Genomic DNA, 26,658 nt, shown 5'->3' with positions numbered 1-26,658 from the left:
ACAAAGAAGCAGGAACATAAATAGACCAGTTTCTAGCTTCAAAATTAGTCTCTTATAAAGGCTTGTTTATGCTTTTACAAACATTAATTGAACATCTCTGCTACTTAGTATCTGAGAATACAAAAACAATAGTCCCCATAAACCTTCTTAGAAGAAAACAGACATTAAAAAAACAAACTAATAAATCTATAATAAAATGTTGACTAGTGATTAGTTCCATATTAGGGTTTAAAAATGAACATAATTTTATCAGGAGGTTTTTCAACCTTCCAAATGTTTTCTACATTATGAACATAGACAGCAGCACAACAGGCTCCCCCACCCCTGGGATTCTCCAGGCAAGAACACTGGAGTGGGTTGCCATTTCTTTCTCCAATGCATGAAAGTGAAAAGTGAAAGTGAAGTCGCTCAGTCATATCCAACTCTTTGCAACCCCATGGACTGCAGCCTACCAGGCTCCTCCATCCATGAGATTTTTCCAGGCAAGAGTACTGGAGTGAGGGGTCATTGCCTTCTCCATATACTGAATAGCCTTGTCCAAAAAATAGAAATGCAAAACCACCTGACTTGGATGCAGCCATCAGACTTGGATGTTCAGATACCTACTGTAGGGCCTGCTTTAATATAGAATTATGTACAAAGCAATATTATTTCAATGTCTGTAAACATCTTAAAGCTCAATTTTATAAAGAAATTCACCACATTAAGTTTAAAAAATCCCTGAAACTTAATATATAACCAATAATTTTTAAGAGGATAATTACACAGAAGGATAACTGTACACATTTATTCATTCACATATGCTCATTTATACATGCTTCCATATGACATCTCAGAGAAGGCAATGGCACCCCACTCCAGTACTCTTGCCTGGAAAATCCCATGGATGGAGGAGCCTGGTAGACTGCAGTCCATGGGGTCGCTAGGAGTCGGACACGACTGAGCAACTTCACTTTCACTTTTCACTTTCATGCATTGGAGAAGGAAATGGCAACCCACTCCAGTATTCTTGCCTGGAGAATCCCGGGGACAGGGGAGCCTGTTGGGCTGCCATTTATGGGGTCGCACAGAGTCAGACATGACTGAAGTGACTTAGCAGCATCAGCAGCAGCAGCATATGACATCTGGAACATTTCTGACTGCATAAATGTCAACATCATTGTATATGATTAACTTCTTTACTATACATTCCATTCCTTAAATTTTTCCTGTTTTTTGTAAAAATAAACTTTAACTATGGAAGCCAATTTATAGTATATGCATGTTATAATATATCTATGTGTGTATATGTACATATATATCGAGAGAAATACAGAGACTATGTAAGGTATTAAGTTGACATTTTTGAGTAAAAGATTGGCTCATAGGGTAAAGCGTCTGCCTGCAATGCAGGAGACCCGGGTTTGATCCCTGTGTCAGGAAGATCCGCTGGAGAAGGAAATGGCACCCCACTCCAGTACTCTTGCCTGGAAAATCCCATGGATGGAGAAGCCTGATAGTCTACAGCCCATGGTGTCGCAGAGTCGGACACGACTGAGCAACTTCACTTTCTTTCTTTCTCATAAAAATTATTTCTTAAGTTGTTTTTGGAGAATTATGGAGACATGGCATATTTTTACCTATTAAATATGCAAACTTTTTTTTTCTAATTTTTAAGTTTGCCTTTTTTGAATATCAGGTTTTGTGAGAAGATCTTTCACCCAAGACCCAGGCAAATTTCCCTAAGGGGAACCAATCCTTGCAGGTCACTGTTCGACTCCTGATTCTTCTTGGCACAAAAATTAGCCTCTCAACACATTTCTAGGGCATTTAATACAGTAATATTGGACGTAGCAAGTTAAACACTGACAACTGCATTAAATATAAGGTCACTGACAACATTTTCTGAGTGACAAAAAATAAAAATATGCAGATTTTTAATCTGAATCATTTTCAGCATGCATTGTCAACGTAAAGTGGCTCTGGAGGTGTTACTAATATACCTTACTAATTATGTACCTAAGAGATGTGTGTGAGTACTATCTTTCCATTAGAAAAGATATAAAATAATGTATTCTGGGTATTGGCATAAATGTTTCCTAGAGGCCAAGCAGACAGTAGCATTAATCATTTGTCATAATTTATCAATTTTAATACTAATTAATTACAACTTAATACAAATGTCATACTTAGAAAAATATATTCTATTTGAGAAAACCTATGTTTTTGGGAAAACAGACTCTGGATAAGCCATTTTAGTTTTCTTATAACTATTGTTTATGGAACATGCTTTCTGATATTTTAGCTTCTAGCCAATCTGCATTTTTATATCTTAAAGTGATGTCTAATAGAAAGAAAATGAATGAGTAAGTTTAAAAAAAAAAAAATCATCCGATAACTGACGTTTTAGGTAAGTTGTATTGAATGTATTAAGTGATGCAATTGGATCTAATCTACTATCCTATTTATTGTCCTGTTATTTGTCCTGTTCATTCTTTGTTGCTTTGTTTCTCTTTTCCATTCTCCCTCTAGGCTTTTTTTTTTTTTTTTTTTGAGATGTAGTTGATATATAATATTATGCAATTTTAACGTACGTAATCTATTAATTTGATATATTTATAAATTGTATTGTGTTTACCGCTATAGTGTTAACACCTTTATCAAGATATTAGTTTGATTTTTTTAAATTCCACTTTATCTTCACTACTTAGCTATGCCATTTCATCTTCATTAGTTCTTCCTACAGTGATTAGAGTATAAATCTAATCTAAATGTTCTGATATAACTTTATGCTTACAGTAAAAACCTAACAACCACACATCTACATCCCTCATTCCCATCCCTTGTATTAATTTTGGTAACATTTTGTATTTATTATAAATTTAAATAAAGTGTTCCTATTTTTTGCTTTAAGTGTAAATAATATTTTATTAATATTAAAATGAGAAAATGGTATTTATATTTACCATATCTGCTCCCCTTCATTGCTTTGGGTCTAGATACACATTACCACACACTAAGCGTGGCGGCGGCTGCGACCGGCACATTAAGCACAGTACTTGGATGCAATCTCAAAAACGACAGAATGATCTCTGTTCGTTTCCAAGGCACACCATTCAATAACACAGTAATCCTAGTCTATGCCCCAACCAGTAACGCTGAAGAAGCTGAAGTTGAAGGGTTCTATGAAGACCTACAAGACCTACAAGATCTTTTAGAACTAACACCCAAAAAAGATGTCATTTTCATTATAGAGGACTGGAATGCAAAAGTAGGAAATAAAGAAACACCTGCAGTAATAGGCAAATTTGGCCTTGGAATATGGAATGAAGCAGGGCAAAGACTAACAGAGTTTTGCCAAGAAAATGCACTGGTCATAGCAAACACCCTCTTCCAACAGCACAAGACAAGACTCTATATATGGACATCACCAGATGGTCAAAACCGAAGTCAGACTGATTATATTCTTTGCAGCCAAAGATGGAGAAGCTCTATACAGTCAAAAACAAGACCAGAAGCTGACTGTGGCTCAGATCATGAACTCCTTATTGCCAAATTCAGACTTAAATTAAAGAAAGTAGGGAAAACCACTAGACCATTCAGGTATGACCTAAATCAAATCCCTTATGATTATACAGTGGAAGTGACAAATAGATTTAAGGGCCTAGATCTGATAGATAGAATGCCGGATGAACTATGGAATAAGGTTCGTGACATTGTACAGGAGACAGGGATCAAGACCATCCCCATGGAAAAGAAATGCAAAACAGCAAAATGGCTGTCTGGGGAGGCCTTACAAATATCTGTGAAAAGAAGAGAAGCAAAAAGCAAAGGAGAAAAGGAAAGATATAAACATCTGAATGCAGAGTTCCAAAGAATAGCAAGAAGAGATAAGAAAGCCTTCCTCAGTGATCAATGCAAAGAAACAGAGGAAAACAACAGAATGGGAAAGACTAGAGATTTCTTCAATGAAATTAGAGATACCAAGGGGACATTTCATGCAAAGATAGCCTCGATAAAGGACAGAAATGATATGAACTGAACAGAAGCAGAAGATATTAAGAAGAGGTGGCAAGAATACACAGAACTGTACAAAAAAGATCTTCACGACCCAGATAATCACAATGGTTTAATCACTGACCTAGAGCCAGACATCCTGGAATGTGAAGTCAAGTGGGCCTTAGAAAGCATCACTATGAAAAAAGCTAGTGGAGGTGATAGAATTCCAGTTGAGCTATTCCAAATCCTGAAAGATGATGCTGTGAAAGTGCTGCACTCAATATGCCAGCAAATTTGGAAAACTCAGCAGTGGCCATAGGACTGGAAAAGGTCAGTTTTCATTCCAATCCCAAAGAAAGGCAATGCCAAAGAATGCTCAGACTACTACACAATTGCACTCATCTCACACGCTAGTAAAGGAATGCTCAAAATTCTCCAAGCCAGGCTTCAGCAATATGTGAACTGTGAACTTCCAGATGTTCAAGCTGGTTTTAGAAAAGGTAGAGCAAGTAGAGATCAAATTGCCAACATCTGCTGGATCATGGAAAAAGCAAGAGAGTTCCAGAAAAACATCTATTTCTACTTTCTTGACTATGCCAAAGCCTTTGACTGTGTGGCTCACAATAAACTGTGGAAAGTTCTGAAAGAGATGGGAATACCAGACCACCTGACCTGCCTCTTGAGAAATTTGTATGCAGGTCAGGAAGCAACAGTTAGAACTGGACGTGGAACAACAGACTGGTTCCAAATAGGAAAAGGAGTACGTCAAGGCTGTATATTGTCCCCCTGCTTATTTAACTTCTATGCAGAGTACATCATGAGAAACGCTGGAGTGGAAGAAACACAAGCTGGAATCAAGATTGCCAGGAGAAATATCAGTAACCTCAGATATGCAGATGACACCACCCTTATGGCAGAAAGTGAAGAGGAACTAAAAAGCCTCTTGATGAAAGTGAAAGAGGAGAGTGAAAAAGTTGGCTTAAAGCTCAACATTCAGAAAACGAAGATCATGGCATCCAGTCCCATCACTTCATGGGAAATAGATGGGGAAACAGTGGAAACAGTGTCAGACTTATTTTTGGGGGGTCCAAAATCAGTGCATATGGTGACTGCAGCCATGAAATTAAAAGACGCTTACTCCTTGGAAGGAGAGTTATGACCAACCTAGATAGCATATTCAAAAGCAGAGACATTACTTTGCCAACAAAGGTTCATCTAGTCAAGGCTATGGTTTTTCCTGTGGTCATGTGAGAGTTGGACTGTGAAGAAGGCTGAGTGCCGAAGAATTGATGCTTTTGAACTGTGGTGTTGGAGAAGATTCTTGGGAGTCCCTTGGACTGCAAGTAGATCCAACCAGTCCATTCTGAAGGAGATCAGCCCTGGGATTTCTTTGGAAGGAATGATGCTAAAGCTGAAACTCCAGTACTTTGGCCACCTCATGCAAAGAGTTGACTCATTGGAAAAGACTCTGATGCTGGGAGGGATTGAGGGCAGGAGGATAAGGGGATGACAGAGGATGAGATGGCTGGATGGCACCACTGACTCGATGGATGTAGTCTCAGTGAACTCCGGGAGTTGGTGATGGACAGGGAGGCCTGGCGTGCTGAAATTCATGGGGTCGCAAAGAGTCAGCCAGGACTGAGCGACTGATCTGATCTGATCTCATATTTAAGATCATCAATGCTTTCTTCTTGTGTCTAGCCTGCTGATAAACCCATAAAAAGAGCTCTTTGTCTTAGACATCATACTTTTTATACCCAGCATTTCCAACTGACTTTTTTTTTTTAAAGATTTCTCTCTACTAAAATTCCCCCATCTTTTCAATGCATAATTTCCATATTTTACAATACGTTCTTTAACATAAAAATCAACACAATCGACTTTAAAGTATCTGTCTGCTGACAGTTCTATCACTTGTGCCATCTCTGCATATAAAAGTATTATTACTAACATGGGAAAGGAAACTGTCAGCTGTCAACCACATCCAGGACAGTCCCAGGCAGGATAAACCCAATGAAGAACACACCGACACACATAATCAAACTGACAGAAATTAAAGACAAAGATAAAATATTAAAAATAACAAGGGAAAAATGACAAAGAACATACAAGGAAACTCCCATAAGGTTATCAGCTGATTTCTCAACAGAAACTCTACAAGCCAAAAAGGAATAGCATGATATATTTAGTGATGAAAGAGAAGAACCTACAACCAAGAATACCATCAAGATTCTCATTCACATTTGACAGAGAAATCAAAAGTATTACATATAAGCAAAAGTTAAGAGAATTCAGTACCACCAAACCAGTTTTACAAAAAATGCTGAAGGAATTTCTCTAAGCAGGAAACACAAGAGAAGGAAAAGATTTACACAAAATAAACCCCAAAACAATTAAGAAAATGGTAATAGGATCATTTGTTGTATAGTGGCTAAGTTGTGCTGACTCTTTTGTGATGCTGTGAACTGCATACATATCAATAATTACCTTAAATGTAAATGGATTAAATGCACAAACCAAAAGACAGAGACTGGCTGGAAAGATAAAAACATGTGCGTGTATACACTTCCACTTACCAGATCACTTTACTTAACCCCCCAAATTGTATGTAATTATTTCATATTGTTAGGTTAATCATGCTTTCATTATGGCTTTCAACTTTAATGGTCTTTTATTTTTTGTCTATTAATTATGAGAAGTGATAAATGTCTATTATAGTGATTTGTGCTTAATACAATAATTGTATCATGATTGGTCAACTGAAAATAATGGAATTTTATATAATTCTATATCACTAAAACTACCATTTAATAGAAAAACTTATAATCATTTTTTAAAATCCAAATGCATATCAAAATTATCTTGGAGTGTTCTGGAAAAAAAAAAAAAAAACAAATGCCCAAGTATTGTTTTTTGGGTTGCTTTTTTTCCCTTCCAAAGCTCCAGATGTGTTTCTAATGAGCAGTCATATCTAAAAACAACTGGACTATATGATGATCTTATACTTTTATATAGTTTCTTTAACATTTTCTATTTCATATTAAATACTCCATTTCATTTAGCTTGTTTTCCAATTTCTCCTTTTTAGTAATGTTCTTTCTCAAGTCTATCAAGCATAGTATAAAAGCTTTTGTAAACATATATAGAGATATAAGCAGTATGTATATTTTAGAAAACTTATGAATTTTTGCCTAGCTAAAAAATGTATGACATATTTATTCTACTGTTTGGTTGGTATGAATAGAAAGAGATAGTTCTAATTTATAATCACTTAAAATTTTTATATAGCTCCATGTATTTTGGCATCTACTATTAGTGCTAAGAGTCTAGAAAGTTTATTATCTTAGTGATAAAAAAAAACTCAAGCTGAAACTTCTAATCCAATTCTGAGAATAAAATGAAATATTATGTTGTTTAAAAAGACAGGAAATTTACAGGTGATACAGTAATATTAACTAAAGTACAGATTTTGTTCAAAATATCACAAAATTTTATGCTAGTGTCCATTATTTGTTTTTATACATTATTCAAAACTCCACATTGTATTTAATTGCACTGAGCAGCTTCAGTTACATGCAACAAATTCTGATAAGTTCTCTTTTCATTTTTATTCTATTATAAATATTTTCTAATTTTCCTTGTTTTGGCTTTTATATATAGTGATTATTTTAAAGTGAACATTTAACTTCCAAACACATGAGCTATTTCAAAATATCTTTGATATTAATTTCTCATTTTGATATTAATTTCTTGTTTAAACACTTTCTTCTCTGCAATCACCCTCTGTAATGTTTCAATCTTCTAACGTTATTGAGGCTTTCAATGGCTAATTTTGCTAAGTCAAAGATCTCTTTTGGTAAAGGTGACACTGCACTTTTAGATATGAGGGTTATTTTCAAATATCTTTTGATATTGATCTCTAACATAATTCCACAGTAATAAGAGAACAGACTCTGAATGATTTCAATACCTTTAGACCATGAAATTTCTGCACCTGGTCTTTTGTCTCTGGATATGTTCCAGTGTCTCCTAGTTTATAGCCTATGGGAACTTGAATAGAATTTGTATCCTACTGTTGTGTGAAAATCGCATAAATCTTAATTATGTCAAATTGGTTCATAATGCTTTTCAGGTCAACTGTATTCTTCTACTTCTCTGCACATTCGTTCTATTAATTTCTGAGAGCTTGATATTGAAACTCCAACTAAAAATCTTAATTTATCTACTTAAAGTGAACAATTTTAATACATAGTGGAACTACATAACTTTGTTTTGAATTTTCCAAATCTCCTATAAACATATTATCATATTTTTATAATTTAAAAAATAAAAAATATAAAAAACTATTACTACTTTATCTTTTGATAAGGGGTTTTTTTGGATTTTTTTTTTTTTTTGGTGTCATAGGTTACTGCAAATAGAGCCTGACATAAACAGTATTTACACACAGAGATGGACGCAGTTCTTCAGTCAGGTCCTTAATGTCAGTCTGATGCATAAGTTTTGTTGTTGCTGTAGTTAACCTTCACTTCGTCACAGAGATTTGAATTCCTCCAGTGGTGTACTGCTGCTTCCTGTATTTATTGTGAGGTTTGCTATACCCAAGAGTGTTTCCCAGTATTTCTGCTTCACTCCCTGCCACACAGAGGGAGATTCTCTCCATGGTGTTGCTCCACCTTGGCGGTAGACTATTGTATGCTGCATGTTACTTGGTCCAAAGCTCATAACTTTCCTGGTCCAGCCTCAGTCTTAGGCATGCCTGTACATATATGCTTCAAGGGCAGAACTTCTGCCCTTCCACTTGATGGCAGCTAAATTATGTTCTGTATCTTTGAGGACTATCAGATAAGCAAGCTTCCTGCACTTCTCCAGTGGCACAAACCCTCTGCCTTTTATCAGCACAAGAATCGGGAATTGAACTCATTTCTTATTCCTCTCTCAGGGTAAATAACTCACTTTGATCTGTCCCCCATTTACAGCCGACCTTTGCTTATGAAAGTATTCCCTAGTGACTCAGATGATAAAAAATCCCTGGGTCAGGAAGATCCCCTGGATAAGGAAATGGCTACTCACTCCAGTATTCTTGCCTGGAGAAATCCATGGACAGAGGAGCCTGGTGGGCTGCAGTCTGTGCAGTCACCAAGAGTTAGACATGACTGAACAACTAATGCACTTTTCACTTAGTTTTGCCTATGAAAAGGGACAGGTGGGTTGCCTACCATTCCTCCAGCAGCAGATGGCTTTTGCTGCAATGAGATTTCAGTGTGGAAAGCAGATGGAGATTTTTGTCTATGCACTGTTGAAGAGAGCTCTCTCAGATGTCCTGCCCAGCCCAAATCTTTCTGGTGAGCACAGGATAGAAATCTATGGAAAAGATTGGTTGCTTCACCTTGGATGTGGGACTCCTAGGGATTCTAGTCTGCTATACTAGCCAACATTTGACCTTTAAGAACTCATTGAAGTTTTCATTCCTTACTTCTTCCCTACTTGTGCAGTTTTCATATTTTCATTCCTTGCTCTGCTAAAGGTGATATCATTTGTGTGTCTTGATTCTCTTTGAAGGTGCTGTCACCTTTTGGAATTTAGTTCATCTGATTTCCTGTAACATTTGTTCTCTCGTGGGCATACAAAATGCTATGATTTTGTAGTTTATCTGGCTTGTTCTTACTGTTAGTAACTTTGTCATGGGTTTTCTCTTTTTAAGGTAAAGCAGAACTTCTCAAAAAATGTTTAAATCATGAAAGAGAGTCAATTTTATAACCTCTTACAGTTTTTAATTTTTTTTGCTTATCAAATGAGAAACTGTAGATTGATAGTTCCTCAATCTTTTAAAATCCTATTTTCTTTTTATAAACATATACAACTCATAAACTTTTATATTATGTTATTTCAAATTTTTAAAATGTTAATAACATAAGAAACAGTGTGTCAAAACAAGGAGACAAAACAGGTTTTGTTTTTTAATACTCATCCCAGTTTCCTAAAGGTGAGATAGCTTTTCCCTTGTTACATGAATTAAAGGGCAAGACAATAATAACTGCTATATTAATTAATTAATCAATCAATCAAATTTCTCTATTAGGTTAAGCAGCATTAAAATATTTGGATACCAAATATTACAGATGTTAGGAGAGAGAAAACTTTTAGTATATTCTGAGATAAAAAATGTGGTTCTTTTTTCCCCAGAACCAATTGTCTATACTCCTCTGCACCTTCTTTCCCAAAACAAGCACACTCCCGCCCCTAGGTAATTACTGAACAATAGCTGAAAGAATTACATTTCTCTCAAATTCAATTCTAATTACTTTTTAAAATATGTTCTGGTTGTAACAATGTACTAGGTTTCCTGTTCTTTGTCCATTACCAGAGCTGAGTCTCTTAGCCCCCAGCTGCAGACTTGGTTCTGCTATCGGGTCAGAGACAAATATCTGGCTTCATTTGCACAGGCAATTCAGTACACATGGCTCTTACAACTTCACTCTACTCCTAAGTCCCAGTTCTAGAAAATGGGTATTTCTCAAGTGATGGCACAGTTGTTCCTCCTGTCTCTTGGCCTCTCTCTTCTTTGTGACTCACTTACTGAGTGCAGGCGGCTGCCAACGGCGCGCTAAGCACGGCCTAGAGGAGCTACCCCGCGTCCGAAGTGAGGGGCAGCGGCCGGGAGGAGCTACCCCACGCCCCAAGCCCGAGGCCAGGGTCTGCGGCCAGGAGGACCAACCCCACATCCAAGGAGCCGTGGCTGCGCGGGCCCAGGAGGGCCTAGAGGAGCTATCCCACGTTGAAGGTCAGGAAGGGCAGCAGTAAGGTGATACCCCTCGTCCAAGGTAAGGAGCAGCGGCTTCGCTTTGTTGGAGCAGCCGCGAAGAGATACCCCACGCCCAAAGTAGGAGAAACCCAAGTAAAACGGTTGGTGTTGCAAGAGGGCATCAGAGGGCAGACACACTGAAACCATACTCACAGAAAACTAGTCAATCTAATCACACTAGGACCACAGCCTTGTCTAACTCAATGAAACTAAGCCATGCCTGTGGGGCAACCCAAGACGGGCGGGTCATGTGGAGAGATCTGACAGAATGTGGTCCACTGGAGAAGGGAATGGCAAACCACTTAAGCATTCTTGCCTTGAGAAGCCCATGAACAGTATGAAAAGGCAAAATGATAGGATACTGAAAGAGGAACTCCCCAGGTCAGTAGGTGCCCAATATGCTACTGGAAATCAGTGGAGAAATAACTCCGGAAAGAATGAAGGGATGGAGTCAAAGCAAAAAGAATACCAGCTGTGGGTAGGACTCGTGACAGAAGCAAGGTCCAATGCTGTGAAGAGCAATATTGCATAGGAACCTGGAATGTCAGGTCCATGAATCAAGGCAAACTGGAAGTGGTCAAACAAGAGATGGCAAGAGTAAATGTGGACATTCTAGGAATCAGCGAAATAAAATGTACTGGAATGGGTGAATTTAACTCAGATGACCGTTATATCTACTACTGCAGGCAGGAATCCCTCAGAAGAAATGGAGTAGCCATCGTGGTCAACAAAAGAATCCGAAATGTAGTACTTGGTTGCAGTCTCGAAAATGACAGAATGATCTCTGTTCGTTTCCAAGGCAAACTATTCAATATCACAGTATTCCAAGTCTATGCCCCAACTTGTAATGCTGAAGAAGCTGAAGTTGAAGGGTTCTAGGAAGATTTACAAGATCTTTTTGAACTAACACCCAAAAAAGATGTCCTTTTCATTATAGGGGACTGGAATGCAAAAGTAGGAAATCAAGAAACACCTGGAATAACAGCCAAATTTGGCCTTGGAATACGGAATGAAGCAGGGCAAAGACTAACAGAGTTTGGTCAAGAAAATGCACTGGTCATAACAAACACCCTCTTCCAACAACACAAGAGAAGACTCTATATATGGACATCACCAGATGGTCAACACCGAAATCAGACTGATTCTATTCTTTGCAGCCAAAGATGGAGAAGCTCTATACAGTCAGCAAAAACAAGACCAGGAGCTGACTGTGGCTCAGACCATGAACTCCTTATTGCCAAATTCAGACTTAAATTGAAGAAAGTAGGGAAAACCACTAGATCATTCAGGTATGACCTAAATCAAATCCCTTATGATTATACAGTGGAAATGAGAAGTAGATTTAAGGGCCTAGATCTGATAGACAGAGTGCCTGAGGAACTATGAAATGAGGTTCATGACATTGTACAGGAGACAGGGATCAAGACCATCCCCATGGAAAAGAAATGCAAAAAAGCAAAATGGCTGTCTGGGGAGGCCTTACAAATAGCTGTGAAAATAAGAGGAGCAAAAAGCAGAGAAAAGGAAAGATATAGGCATCTGAATGCAGAGTTCCAAAGAATAGCAAGAAGAGATAAGAAAGCCTTCTTCAGTGATCAATGCAAAGAAATAGAGGAAAACAACAGACTGGGGAGATCTAGAGATCTCTTCAAGAAAATTAGAGATACCAAGGGAACATTTCATGCTAAGATGGGCTCGATAAAGGATAGAAATGGTATGGACCTAACAGAAGCAGAAGATATTAAGAAGAGGTGGTAAGAATACACAGAAGAACTGTACAAAAAATATCTTCACAACCAAGATAATCACGATGGTGTGATCACTGACCTAGAGCCAGACATCCTGGAATGTGAAGTCAAGTGGGCCTTAGAAAGCATCACTATGAAAAAAGCTAGTGGAGGTGATGGAAGTTCAGTTGAGCTATTCCAAATCCTGAAAGATGATGCTGTGAAAGTGCTGCATTCAATATGCCAGCAAATTTGGAAAACTCAGCAGTGGCCACAGGACTGGAAAAGGTCAGTTTTCATTCCAATCCCAAAAAAAGGCAATGCCAAAGAATGCTCAAACTACCGCACAATTGCACTCATCTCACACGCTAGTAAAGTAATGCTCAAAATTCTCCAAGCCAGGCTTCAGCAATATGTGAACCATGAACTTCCTGATGTTCAAGCTGGTTTTAGAAAAGGCAGAGGAACCAGAGATCAAATTGCCAACATCTGATGGATCATCAAAAAAGCAAGAGAGTTCCAGAAAAACATCTATTTCTGCTTTATTGACTATGCCAAAGCCTTTGACTGTGTGGCTCACAATAAATTGTGGAAAATTCTGAAAGAGATGGGAATACCAGACCACCTGATCTGCCTCTTGAGAAATCTGTATGCAAGTCAGGAAGCAACAGTTAGAACTGGACATGGAACAACAGACTGGTTCCAAATAGGAAAAGGAGTACGTCAAGGCTGTATATTGTCACCCTGTTTATTTAACTTATATGCAGAGTACATCATGAGAAACGCTGGAGTGGAAGAAACACAAGCTGGAATCAAGATTGCCTGGAGAAATATCAGTAACCTCAGATATGCAGATGACACCACCCTTATGGCAGAAAGTGAAGAGGAACTAAAAAGCCTCTTGATGAAAGTTAAACTGGAGAGTGAAAAAGTTGGCTTAAAGCTCAACATTCAGAAAACGAAGATCATGGCATCCGGTCCCATCACTTCATGGGAAATAGATGGGGAAACAGTGGAAACAGTGTCAGACTTTTTTTTGGGGGGGGGGGTCCAAAATCACTGCAGATGGTGACTGCAGCCATGAAATTAAAAGACGCTTACTCCTTGGAAGGAAAGTTATGACCAACCTAGATAGCATATTCAAAAGCAGAGACATTACTTTGCCAACAAAGGTCCATCTAGTCAAGGCTATGGTTTTTCCTATGGTCATGTATGGATGTGAGAGTTGGACTCTGAAGAAAGCTGAGTGCCAAAGAATTGATGCTTTTGAACTGTGGTGTTGGAGAAGACTCTTGAAAGTCCCTTGGACTGCAAGGAGATCCAACCAGTCCATTCTGAAGGAGATCAGCCCTAGGATTTCTTTGGAAGGAATGATGCTAAAGCTGAAACTCCAGTACTTTGGCCACCTCATGCAAAGAGTTGACTCATTGGAAAAGACTCTGATGCTGGGAGAGATTGGGGGCAGGAGGAGAAGGGGACGACAGAGGATGAGATGGCTGGATTGCATCACTGACTCGATGGACATGAGTCTGGGTGAACTCCGGGAGTTGGTAACGGACAGGGAGGCCTGGCATGCTGCGATTCATGGGGTCACAAAGAGTTGGACACGACTGAGTGACTTAACTGAACTGAACTTAAGCAAGTAAAGGACCCCAGTTCTTCTCATTATGTGACTCTGAACCTCCACCTTTTTGGTCCCTATCTCAGCTTTGCTGTGCTGTTGATTCCTGTTATTATACCCACTCCTTAGCTTTTGTTGAATTGCCCCTAACCCTGAAATCATGATTACGTATTTTCTCTTTCTATATTCTTTCAACTTGCCTGAACCTCTTTGAGGAGCCTGCAGCAGTCAACCTATACTGTCCAGCCACCTCCATACAGTTTCAAGGATGCTGCTGCTGCTGTTGCTGCTGCTGCTAAGTTGCTTCAGTCGTGTCCGACTCTGTGCGACCCAATAGGTGGCAGCCCACCAGGCTCCCCCGTCCCTGGGATTCTCAAGGCAAGAACACTGGAGTGGGTTGCCATTTCCTCCTCCAATGCACGAAAGTGAAAAGTGAAAGTGAAGTTGCTCAGCAGTGTCCGACTCCTAGAGACCCCATGGACTGTAGCCCACCAGGCTCCTCCTTCCATCGGATTTTCCAGGCAATATTACTGGAGTGGGGTGTCATTGGATGGGCCCATCCCTATTCCCTAGGGAGGTCAAGTAGGGATGTAATTGACTTTTCCCAGTGACCTACCATGCTAAAGCCATTCATTAGCAATTTTACTGATAGTTACAGCTCATTTTATGTTAGGATTATAGGCATCATAAACTCAATGGACATGAGTTTGAGCAAACTCCAGGAGATAGGGAAGGACAGGAAAATCTAGAGTGCTGCAGTCCATGGGGTCACAAAGAGTCAGACACAACTCAGTGACTAAACAACAGAAACAAAAAATAAATATTTTATCTATCTATCTATTATCAGTATAAAATCATCTCAGGCCTCAATCACCTGCTTGACTAAACGCCATAACTTGGGAACCTGCATTTCCTTCTCAGGAGTCGAGGGCACATTTGCCTTTTGTTCTTTTTCTAGCTGAACTTATACTTTTCATCTCATCTCCTTTCTTTTCAGGAGTGAAGTGTGCTGGGGTATAGAAGAAAAGATGGGAAGGAATGGAGAAGAGAAAGCAAAGAGGAAAACTCCCAGCTTGTCATCAAATAAGAGCATTGGTCCTCCTCACTGCCCTGACAGCCTACCACTCTTGTGCTGTCATGACCATATTACATGCAGAAGCACACTTGCATACACAGGCACGGGGTATTCAAGAGGTTTACAAGGATGTAAACTGGAAGGAAATAGAAAGGAAAGCAAACCCTCATCGTGCCCTGGCTTGTCTTCACAGCTAACAGTACCATATGTTTATTATGGAGCCTAATTGCTGGCTTTTTAGAAAACATGTACCTTAATTATAGTCATTAGTAAATAAAAAAGATTTTGTATTCCCAAGAAGTACATTGAGTGACAAGCCCTAACGTTTACACTATTAATACAGGAAAGAAGTCTTTTCTTAAAAATAAGCAGAAAAGTGTAAAAATTAAATAATAACACATTTGAATTCTTCTTAAAAGTATATGCATTAACTATTGCTTCCTTTTCATAGCTAATAAAAGTAAGAAAACAAGATTTCCAGAGTGGCCTAAGTTTATCACTAATTCTCTCTTGTTCTCCACATTGTACACAAGCCTGGACCAAAAGGAGGGCCAAACGCTACCCCACAGTCCTCACAGTAGTCCTTACTCATCACTGGGCTCAGTCACTAAGTCATGTTCAACTCCTTGAGACCCCACAGACTGTAGCCCTACAGGCTCCTCTGTCCATGGGATTTCCCAGCAAGAATACTGGAGTGGGTTTCCACTTCCTCCTCCAAGGGATCTTCCTGACCTAGGATCAAACAGTCTCCCACCTCTCCTGGTTGGCCTGCGAATTCTTTACCACTGAGCCACCTAGGAAACCTACAGGACCCTGCTCACTGTTCCAGAATAGAAATGTACTTCTGAACAATAAGACACTGAGAACAAGTTTGAAGTATCAGCACCTTCACATTCCTACTAACAGTGGACCAGATATTTGAGACTCTCAACCAGTTCCGCAATCAAAACATCTGAAGCCGATATCCGAATACCTGAAGCTGAAACCAAGCATGACCCTGTGGGGCTCCTGGACACAACAGCCTTTCTGTATCTCCCATTTCTTTGACTAAAGGAAATAGGCTTCTTTTATTAAAGGAAATAGGCTTCTTTAAGCCTCCAAGATCTTCCTTGAGTACCAAGAAGCAGGTTCAAACAGTTGCTAATTAGGGAAGGGAGGGGATGCTGAAAGGCAAGGGAGGAACAGTCAAAAGAAACAAAAATCCAGCCTCCGGGCATGTTCTGGCTCCCCCTAAGTTAGGTTCAGTTTATTCACTCAGTTGTGTCAGACTCTGCAAACTCATGGACCGCAGCATGCCAGGCTTCCCTGTCCATCATCAATTCCCAGAGCCTACTCAAAATTATGTCCATAGAGTTGGTGATGCCATCCAACCATATCATCCTCTGTCATCCCCTTCTCCTCCTGCCTTCAATCTTTCCCAGCATCAGGGTCTTTTCAAATGAGTCTGTTCTTCGCATCAGGTGGCCACATTATTGGAGTTTCAACATCAGTCCTTCCAATGAATATTCAGGACTGATTTCCTTTAGGATTTCCTTAAGGATTGATGCTAGAGTCTTCTCCAGCACCACAGTTCAAAAGCATCAATTCTTCGGTACTCTGCTTTCTTTATGGTCCAACTCCCACATCCATACATGACTACTGGAAAAACCATAGCTTTAAGTAGACAGACTTTTGTCAGTAAAGTAATGTCTCTGCTTTTTAATATGCTGTCTAGGTTTGTCAGTATCTTTGAGCTGTTTTCCAGATACTGAAATCCCTACCAGGTGGGAGAAGTTAACTACCTGCCCACAACCACACAGATCCCAGACCCGTTGGAAGCAGAAGGTTGACGATGCTGACTCCCACTTACTTCACCACCAGCCAATCAGAAGAATGCTCATGAATTGATCATGCCCTCTTTGAACTATTACTGTGAAATTCCTCACCATCCTCTCCAGTTTTGAGGGATTTAGTCCATTGTGTCCCCCTCTGCCTGACAAAGCAATAAAGCTGTTCTTTTCTACTTCACCCAAAATGCTGAGATTCACATGCTGGATTTGGCTTCAAAGCCAAGTAATATTAGTTATGCCACCATCCCAGCAACCCTCCACCACCAAACTAAAGGCAAATATTTTCCCAAACCCTCATGCTCTGATATTCTTTGTTCCTTAATCTTCCTGCTATGCTGACTTCCTTTTCTCAAGCCCTTCTGATGTGTTCTCTGTATCTTCAAACTCTCTCATCAAATGGCTAACCTGAGATTTTCCTTCTTTGAAGAGGTGACATGTCCCCACATCTGTGTCATTTGGATACAGTTAGGAGATAAATATATTCTCTGGAAGACTTTTATCTTTTATATTATCTTGTCTTTTCTGAAGGCTCATGTTTGATAGGGTCTACATGGAGGCTTATTGTTAAAATGGCTCATTATGTTGACCTCACAAAGAATAAAGTCACAGTGACGCTTGAAACTGACCAAATTTCCCAAGTAACATTCTGTTTTCCCACTGCCATCTACCTTCTCAAGGCTACGAGACCACCGGATTCCAGACCTCTGGCTACATGACTGCAGGATTCAGCTACAGGCTAAAAATTAACCATCCCTTCAGAGAATTTTTCATTGGAGGGGTATAAGAAAGACCCTGTCAGAAAGGCAGATGCTGGTTCTTCTTAAGGGCCAATCACCCTATCATCTTCCTCTAATAAATTTCCCTTTTCTTTCCTGACTGTGCCCCTCACTCTCTTTTTCTCCACACCTGCCTTACAATGTCATAATGTCTTATGGACTTCCAACTACATTCTCAAAATTTTTTAATTTGCCAAAATTTGTATATCTCACATTCTTCTCATCAGAATTTCCATTGCTGCATTCCTGTTTTCAGCTGGGCAAAATATTTCACACCAAGACATGTCATAGGCCACTAACTAGCCTTGCAGGGAGAATGACTCTTGGCAGTTTCCCACTCCAAGCCAGATTAAACAATAAGTGTAAAATATGCATTAGAGATATATGCAAGTACATAGGTATTTTCATATAAAAAACAACCAGTATAAACTAAGAATCCCTACGTTAAAAAATTTATGAATTAAGACATGTGTGAATTAACATGCACTGGGGTGACTGCAGTGATAAAGAACCCGTCCACCTAATGCAGGAGACTCAAGAGACAAAGGTTCAATCCCTGGGTTGGGAAGATCCCCTGGAGTAGGAAATGGCAACCCACTCCAGTGTTCTTGCCTGGAAAATCCCACAGAGGAGCCTGGTGGGCTACAGTCCATGGGGTCACAAAGAGTTAGACATTACTGAGCATGCATGCACTAGCTCAAGTTTACATTTGAGCCCTGAATAGTCTAATTGGTAAATTAAATCATACCTCAGTTGTATAGCTCCTTCTGCTCTATACAGAAATAAATTTTCAAAATCCTTTATTAATATCTTAGTCCTGTGGGTATGCTCACAGAAGGGGACCTGAAGAAATGGCTCATGTGCTTACAACACAGCTGACAGGAATCTGGGTTCATTGTGACAAGGGACACAAAATGTATGACCTTCCTATGAATAACTAGGGGGTGACCCCTGTACCTCTATGTGGCTGCTAGGCAGGACCAGTGGGACAGGACTCGATACTGGAAGAAAAGCTACAGTATTCAGTGGGGAAGCTTGCCACCTAGAGTGTGTTTGGTTCTGGTGGGCCATAAATGGTCCTATAAGGGTTTGAACCTCTCTTTTCAAGGAGAGAGAAAAAAATTAAAAATAGGTTCCAACTATATGCCATTCTGGAAAAGGCAAAACTATGGAGACAGTAAAAAGATCAATAGTAGCCAGAGGTTCATGGCGAGAGGAATACAGAGTACAGAATTTTTTATGAGCAGTGAAAACATTTTGAATGATATTATAATGATGGATACATGTCATTATATCCATCTCAATGCGGGGATGGAACTCAGGTCTCCTGCATTGCAGGCAGATTCTTTGTCATCAGAGCCTTAAGGGAAGGCTATATGTCATTATACTTCTGTCCAAATGCATGGAATGTAAACACTATTCACTTCATTAAAGTGGACCCTGAGATGAACTGAGCACCTTGGTGATTATAATGTGTTCAATGGAGTTCATTTTTGGTTTTTTTAAAAAGGTACCACTCTGCTGATAATGGCTATACATGTAACGGGAGGGGGTACATGGGGGAATTTCTGTACTTTCTATTAGATGTGTTGTATGCCTAAGACTGCTTTAAAAAAAAAAATGTTTCAAAAAAATTAACACTCAAGGATTGTTTTTGGTGAAACTTTTGTTTCATTTTTATATATGTTTCAGTTCAGTTCAGTTGCTGTTATGTCCGACTCTTTGTGACCCCATGAATCGCAGCATGCCTGGCCTCCCTGTCCATCGCCAACTCCCAGAGTTTACCCACACTCACGTCCATTGAGTCAGTGATGCCATCCAGCCATCTCATCCTCTGTTGTCCCCTTCTCCTCCTGCCCTCAATCCCTCCCAGCATCAGGGTGTTTTCCAATGAGTCAGCTCTTTGCATGAGGTGGCTGAAGTATTGGAGTTTCAGCTTCAGCATCAATCCTTCCAGTGAACACGCAGGACTGATCTCCTTCAGAATGGACTTGTTGGATCTCCTTGCAGTTCAAGGGACTCTCAAGAGTCTTCTTCAACACCACAGTTCAAAAGCATCAATTCTTCGGTGCTCAGCTTTCTTGACAGTCCAACTCTCACATCCATACATGACCACTGGAAAAACCATAGCCTTGACTAGACGGACCTTTGTGGGCAAAGTAATGTCTCTGCTTTTGAATATGCTATCTAGGTTGGTCATAACTTTCCTTCCAAGGAGTAAGCGTCTTTTAATTTCATGGCTGCAATCACCCTCTGCAGTGATTTGATTTTGGAGCCCAATATGGCTTCCCTGGTGGCTCAGTGGGAAGGAATCTGCCTGCCAAGCAGGAGTCACAGTTTCCATCCCTGGGTTGGGAAGATACCCAGGAGAAGGAAGCAGCAACTCACTATAGTATTCTTGTCTGGGAAATCCCATGGACAGGGGAGCCTGGCAAGCTATATTCTTTGGGGTTGCAAAAGAGTTGGACATGACTTATCGACTAAACAACAACAATGCATTATGCACGTGTGTTTGTTGAACTGTGATGCAAAATAAAATTTTTAGATCAAAAAAGTTTACAGGTCACTGTAAATTTATACTGGCTAATAAAATCACAAATTTATCTCATAAAAATATCCTACATCTGAAGGAGAGTTGTGATACTTCACAACTGTACACTCTAGTGTACAGTCATCTTTTGTTTTAACTTGTGATAAAAATGTAGGTTGTGGTTTTTATTGTAGCATATTTTTTTTACATTTTTACCACAAAGTAGAAGGCTATGCAGTAAAACTAATCTAGCCTCTACATAAAGTCAGTGACATCCAAAGGGGAAATGTATCAATACTAGAATAAAAGACAATCATTTCAAGGAGGAAATTGATATGAGCCTGGAGGTCAATGGAGATAAATGGGCTAGGGTGGGAGTGACTAGGCTAGTCTGGGAGACTTCACCACAGAGGTAACCTTTAGAGACAAAAGAATGAATGACACCACATAAAGAAATGTTGAGAGAGAAAACAAATTGTTGTATGTCTCTGACATCTGCAGGTAGTGTAAAGGACCAGAAGCCCGTCCCACCAAAGAGACTAAAATAAAAGGGAATGTAAAAAGGGATATGGAGCAGTGTGGTATTATGCAAGGCAAGGAAACAGCATGTTTTCAGAAGGAAAGTACAGTCAGTTTCGTCACTTGCTACTGTGAGTTTAAAATCAAAACAATCTGTTGGGTGGCAAAGAAACTGTCCTTATAAATGACTCTAACCAGATAAACTTACTAGATATGAATATTTCCTTTATCATGGGTAGGATGATAAGTCAGATATGGAGGGCTGAAGAGTTAATAGGACACGAGGAAGCAGGATTTTTCAGAAAATGTGAATGGATATGAAAAATATAAATTGATATTGAAAACAAGTTAATGCCTCCTGATCCTTAAAAACATCTCTTGATAAGTCACAGCATTTGCTATTTATTGAAGAAGTCATGTATCCTTTTGTAATAGGATCTAGATAAATTAATTTTAATATCTTTTTATCTTATTAAGGTTTGTCAGGTAATTTTATATTAATATACATGCACTTGTTTGAATCTTATTTGGAACACTTCTAAATTTTCCTTTAAATCATCTATTAATATCTTAATAACTATATTATACATTTCTTCCTTTACATGTACATAACGCTTAAAAATTTACCCCTATTTGTATGTCAACTGGCTTTAAAATTTACCCCTATTTATAGGTCCACTGACTGCCTTTATATCGACACAGCAATTTATAAAGAAATAATTAAAATTTTACACAACACATTAAAACATGTCCATGGAAATTCATTGTGAAACTTTTTTTTTTTTTTTTAATAAAGGTGGCTGCTATTCTAAGGGAATACTTAAAAAATTACAATGAATTTAATTCTAAAGTCTCACTTGGCTAATATTTTCCATCTTACCATTACCAAACTTGTCACAAGAGCTATTAAAAACATTCAGATTGTCTGTTTTGATTTAATTCAATTATCTAGAAAATATGAAAGCACTTTAACTGTAAACTCCTAGCTAATAATGCCTACTTCTGCCATCTGGTGGCAGAAGCAAAAGGTATATTCATTACTGGTCACAAGGCTGTAAAACAGGCCTCAGTGAACAATCACAAATTAACATCTCAGATTGCAGGTATCATTCTTCACTTGAAAAACGTCAACATTTATAGTTTTTTGTTTTTTAACAGGACAATGCTCTCTGTAGTTTTTTGAAACATTACTAGCTTCATGCTGAGCAGATTAGCAATGCCTTATTCTAATCGATTGCTTTCATTTTTCACTTTCATGCACTGGAGAAGGAGATGGCAACCAACTCCAGTACTCTTGCCTGGAGAGTCCCAGGGACGGGGGAGCCTGGTGGGCTGCCGTCTATGGGGTCGCACAGAGTCGGACACGACTGAAGTGACTTAGCAGCAGCAGCAGCAGCATTCTAACAACGGAAGCATCAATTTTAAAGCAACGATCAAGTTAGACATTAAAACTGGATAATAAAACTCCATTTATTGTACATATACAGCAATTTATAGCATGTCTAATTTTTTAAATTAATGATCAATATTTCTCAATAAAGCTTTTCAAGGAATTGATCTTTTTTATATAACTTGGTATGTCTGATCTGCCACAGTACATAGAACTCAGCTTTTAAAAATCATTTTACATGAAGACATATTTTTTAAAGAGTAATTTGAAATATGAGAAAATTTATTTGCCTTATAGACATTTTAGTATATTTTTATACTTGTTTTTTTTTCATTTTAAACAATTTATTTTTTTTTATTTTATTTTATTTTTAATTTTATTTTATTTTTAAACTTTACATAATTGTATTAGTTTTGCCAAATATCAAAATGAATCCACCACAGGTGTACATGTGTTCCCCATCCTGAACCCTCCTCCCTCCTCCCTCCTCCCTCCCCATACCATCCCTCTGGGTGGTCCCAGTGCTCTAGCCCCATGCATCCAGTATCGTGCATCGAACCTGGACTGGCATCTCGTTTCATACATGATATTTTACATGTTTTTTCATTTAAAAAATTAAAATTTTATTTTAAATTCAAAATACTACATTTAATTATTTATATATCAGAGAATCACAGAAATGAGTTGGGAGAACTATTAGGTGTCACAGGGTTCATTTATCTGCTCCAAGGATAATTTTTTTCTGTAATGTAGTTCACAAGTAGCAATCAAGCTCTGCTCATATATTCTACATAATAGAAAAATTCTACTACAGTCCTGGAGTTTGGCAACACCCATCCCCAGAGAATTCTTCTAAGACCCTATAATGTACTTTCCTGTACATCAACCCCACTGGCCTTGGTTAGCTCTATGGAGCCCTGTAGAGTAAATTTGTATTCTTTAATATCCGAAGATAATTGTCATGATACAACCACTCACCTTTCTCTTTAGCAGAAAGTCACCTAGTTCCTGCAGCTATTCCCCATATGCCATAACATCAATTTCTCCACCAATCTGGTCTTTTTTATTCTAGTTTGAAAATACAGAGCTTAAGACTGACCTCTCTTCTCCAGGGGTCATCAAACTGAACCAGCAGTATTTACCTTTAAGTCCTTTCCATGTGTGCTCTTGTTTCACAGAAAGCAACTTGGGTTAAAGAGAGGATCACTAAGCCAAGAAACAGAAGTGTGAGTTTGCATCTCAACTCTATCACTTAATAGGGCTATGATCATGAATATCTGATAATCTCTCTGAATTTTAGACTCTTCAACAGCAAAACTGACATTATAATACTTAATGAAATACAGGTCATTGTTTCCAATAAGAATTTCTCACTGTATTATCCCTTTGTTTGAAATCTTTCAAAGACCTCTCTTGTGCTGAGGATGAAGACAAAGCTTCTTAGCGTGGCTTAAAAGGCACTGCATAAACTGGCCTCCAGCATTATCTTACCTATCACACATCGAATTTCCCAAAATTCTATCTCATTTTAGGAACACGGGTCATCTCTCCATCTCTTACTCTCTCCATGGTACACAGTTTTAGCACCTGTGCCCCCTTTTCCAGGAATGCTCTTCACTCTCCTGCTCCCCTTGCTGCTGCTGCTGCTGCTGGTAAGTCGCTTCAGTCATGTCCGACTCTTTGCGACCCCATAGACGGCAGCCCACCAGGCTCCGCCGTCCCTGGGATTCTCCAGGCAAGAACACTGGAGTAGGTTGCCATTTCCTTCTCCAATGCATGAAAGTGAAAAGGGAAAGTGAAGTCGCTCAGTCGTGTCCGACTCTAGACACCCCATGGACTGCAGCCCACCAGGCTCCTCCGTCCATGGGGTTTTCCAGGTAAGAATACTGGAACGGGGTGCCATCGTCTTCTCTGCCTCCTCCCCTTCAGATCAGATCAGATCAGATCAGTCGCTCAGTCGTGTCCGACTCTTTGCGACCCCGTGAATCGCAGCACGCCAGGCCTCCCTGTCCATCACCAACTCCCGGAGTTCACTGAGACTCACGTCCATCCTCCCCTTACTCATCCTTAATTAAAGTGTCATCTCCTGACCTCCTCGTAGCAAAGTCAGTTTTACCTAATACATGGTTTTGCAGCACCTTGTAGTTCCTTTCACTTATGTCAATTTCAGTTCTACTTGTATTTAAGCAATTACTTGATTATGTCTGTCCTCTGAAGTGAAGTGAAGTCACTCAGTCGTGTCTGACTCTTTGCGACCCCGTGCACTGTAGCCCGCCAGGCTCCTCTGTCCATGGGATTCTCCAGGCAAGAATACTAGTGTGGGTTACCATTTCCTTCTCCAGAGGATCTTTCTGACCCAGGAATCGAACCTGGGTCTCCCACATTGGAGGCAGATGCTTTAACCTCTGACCCACCAGGGAAGTCCTCTAGTAGATTTTAAATTGCATGAAGGCAAAGACCATATCTGTTTTTGTTTTCAATTCTTACCTAGCTTTTAGTCCAGTACTTGGTATGTAATAGATAATCAATAAATATTTATAAATAATGAACTGCAGTTCATGGCTGCCAAAGAAACCAAAATTTGAGCAGCAGGGATTCTGGAAAGAAGAAAGGCACAGGGATATAAGCCCAATATTTAGCAATGGTTTTCTCTTCAAGGACTTTTTTGACCCCAAGATGCAGAAAGTTGTAAGTTAAGAAGGTAGGAAGAACCACTGAAAAAGAGACTAGAATTCTTATTAAGAAACTGCTGTGAAGAACACAGCGAGCACTTTAGGTGCTCAGTTGGGACCTCTGGAACTATTTAGGGTTTTTCTATCTTTTCAGGCTACACAGGTAGCCTCTTGGAAAATACTGAAACAGTAGGAGGTTTGACTTATAAAATAATTCAAAAGTAAAATCTTTCTCCTTCGCTCTTACCTTTGCACCACCCCCCGCCCCTTAGCACATAAGACCATCAAATCCTTGTCATAAGACATCTTGTATCACTTTTTATTTACTATGCTTCATTACCATCTCATTACATTTTAGTAGGATCATCTTAAATTACTGTCTCAGGAGAAGGCGGATCTACTCTACCTAAGAACTGTAATTTGTATCCAATCTATCATCCTGCCATATTCCAAGGGACTTTCTTTTCATATGGCTGTCACAGGTGATCATTAAAGGTGATCAGTCCATCTTCCAACTTGCAGGGAACCTACATTTATTGAAATTATAAGGTTTCCTCAAAATTTCTAATATTCACTTGTTTCTACTTATAGAGATATATTAACTTTATAGCTATTAATAGATACATGTTTTAAACAGCAAACAAAAGAGTCCTAAGTATTAGTACTCTAGACTAAAATCTATTTGAAACAAAAGACTATCAATTAAAACACTTAAAATAGCTGCTCAGAACTCTCTGATCTTTCCTAGTAATTTTACTTCCTACTATGCTAGTTTTTTTTTTTTTAACTTTCTATTCTAAAAATAAATATTTTGAATATGATTTGGGGATTTTCTTCTGTTTCTGCATTTGTAATCTACTTTTTTTTCTGGGAGGTGTGAAAAATAGAGAAACGTAGGCATTAAGATGAAAAAAGAGAATAAAAGCATATGAATAATTCACCAAATGAAAAGCGTACAAATTAAACTCTGAATAATCACAGACAGTTTATATATTTTATTTCTCTTAACATTTTTACTTCTTTTATAAAATAAGTATGCTTAATATTATTTCTCTCAGGGGATCAGATGTTCATTTTTTCAGATCAATATTAAAAATACATTACTGTCTTTATTTCCAAAATCCAAGTAGGTGCTTTTCTCAAAAGAAAATGTTATTTTTTTAAACCATGTCTGGAAAAAAAGGAATAGTTGCTTATTTCAGAAAATTACTGAGTTATACAGTCAGATCATGACAAGAAACTGAATTGCAAGCTGATACATGTAAGAAAATATAAATGATTTGGGGGTAGTTTTTAGAAGAATTTTTGATTTCTCTGTAACTTGTATGAGAGTCAGTCACAAGCAAAATAGTTAATAAGGTTTTGTGAGTGACGCTTACTCCTTGGAAGGAAAGTTATGACCAACCTAGATAGCATATTTAAAAGCAGAGACATTACTTTGCCAACAAAGGTCCGTCTAGTCAAGGCTATGGTTTTTCCTGTGGTCATGTATGGATGTGAGAGTTGGACTGTGAAGAAAGCTGAGCACCAAAGAATTGATGCTTTTGAACTGTGGTGTTGGAGAAGACTCTTGAGAACCCCTTGGACTGCAAGGAGATCCAACCAGTCCATCCAAAAGGAGATCAGTCCTGGGTGTTCACTGGAAGGACTGATGCTGAAGCTGAAACTCCAATACTTTGGCCCCCTGATGCAAAGAGCTGACTCATTGGAAAAGACCCTGATGCTGGGAAAGATTG

General features: G+C 38.9%; 1 protein-coding gene and 1 non-coding gene across 3 annotated transcripts in view; one reads left to right on the top strand and one right to left on the bottom strand.

Moving 5' to 3' along the window:
* Positions 1-26,658, bottom strand: part of SPAG16 (sperm associated antigen 16) — a 1,095,180-nt gene that overhangs the window by 619,890 nt on the left and 448,632 nt on the right. The window lies entirely within an intron of this gene.
* On the top strand, positions 18,632-18,757 carry LOC133236309 (small nucleolar RNA SNORA11). Its single transcript, XR_009732833.1, has one exon. It is a non-coding gene; the product is annotated as a small nucleolar RNA SNORA11 (small nucleolar RNA).

The sequence above is a fragment of the Bos javanicus genome, chromosome 2 (assembly GCF_032452875.1).
Source record: "Bos javanicus breed banteng chromosome 2, ARS-OSU_banteng_1.0, whole genome shotgun sequence".
Lineage (NCBI taxonomy): Eukaryota > Metazoa > Chordata > Mammalia > Artiodactyla > Bovidae > Bos > Bos javanicus.
This window is presented reverse-complemented; position numbering and strand designations above follow the sequence as displayed.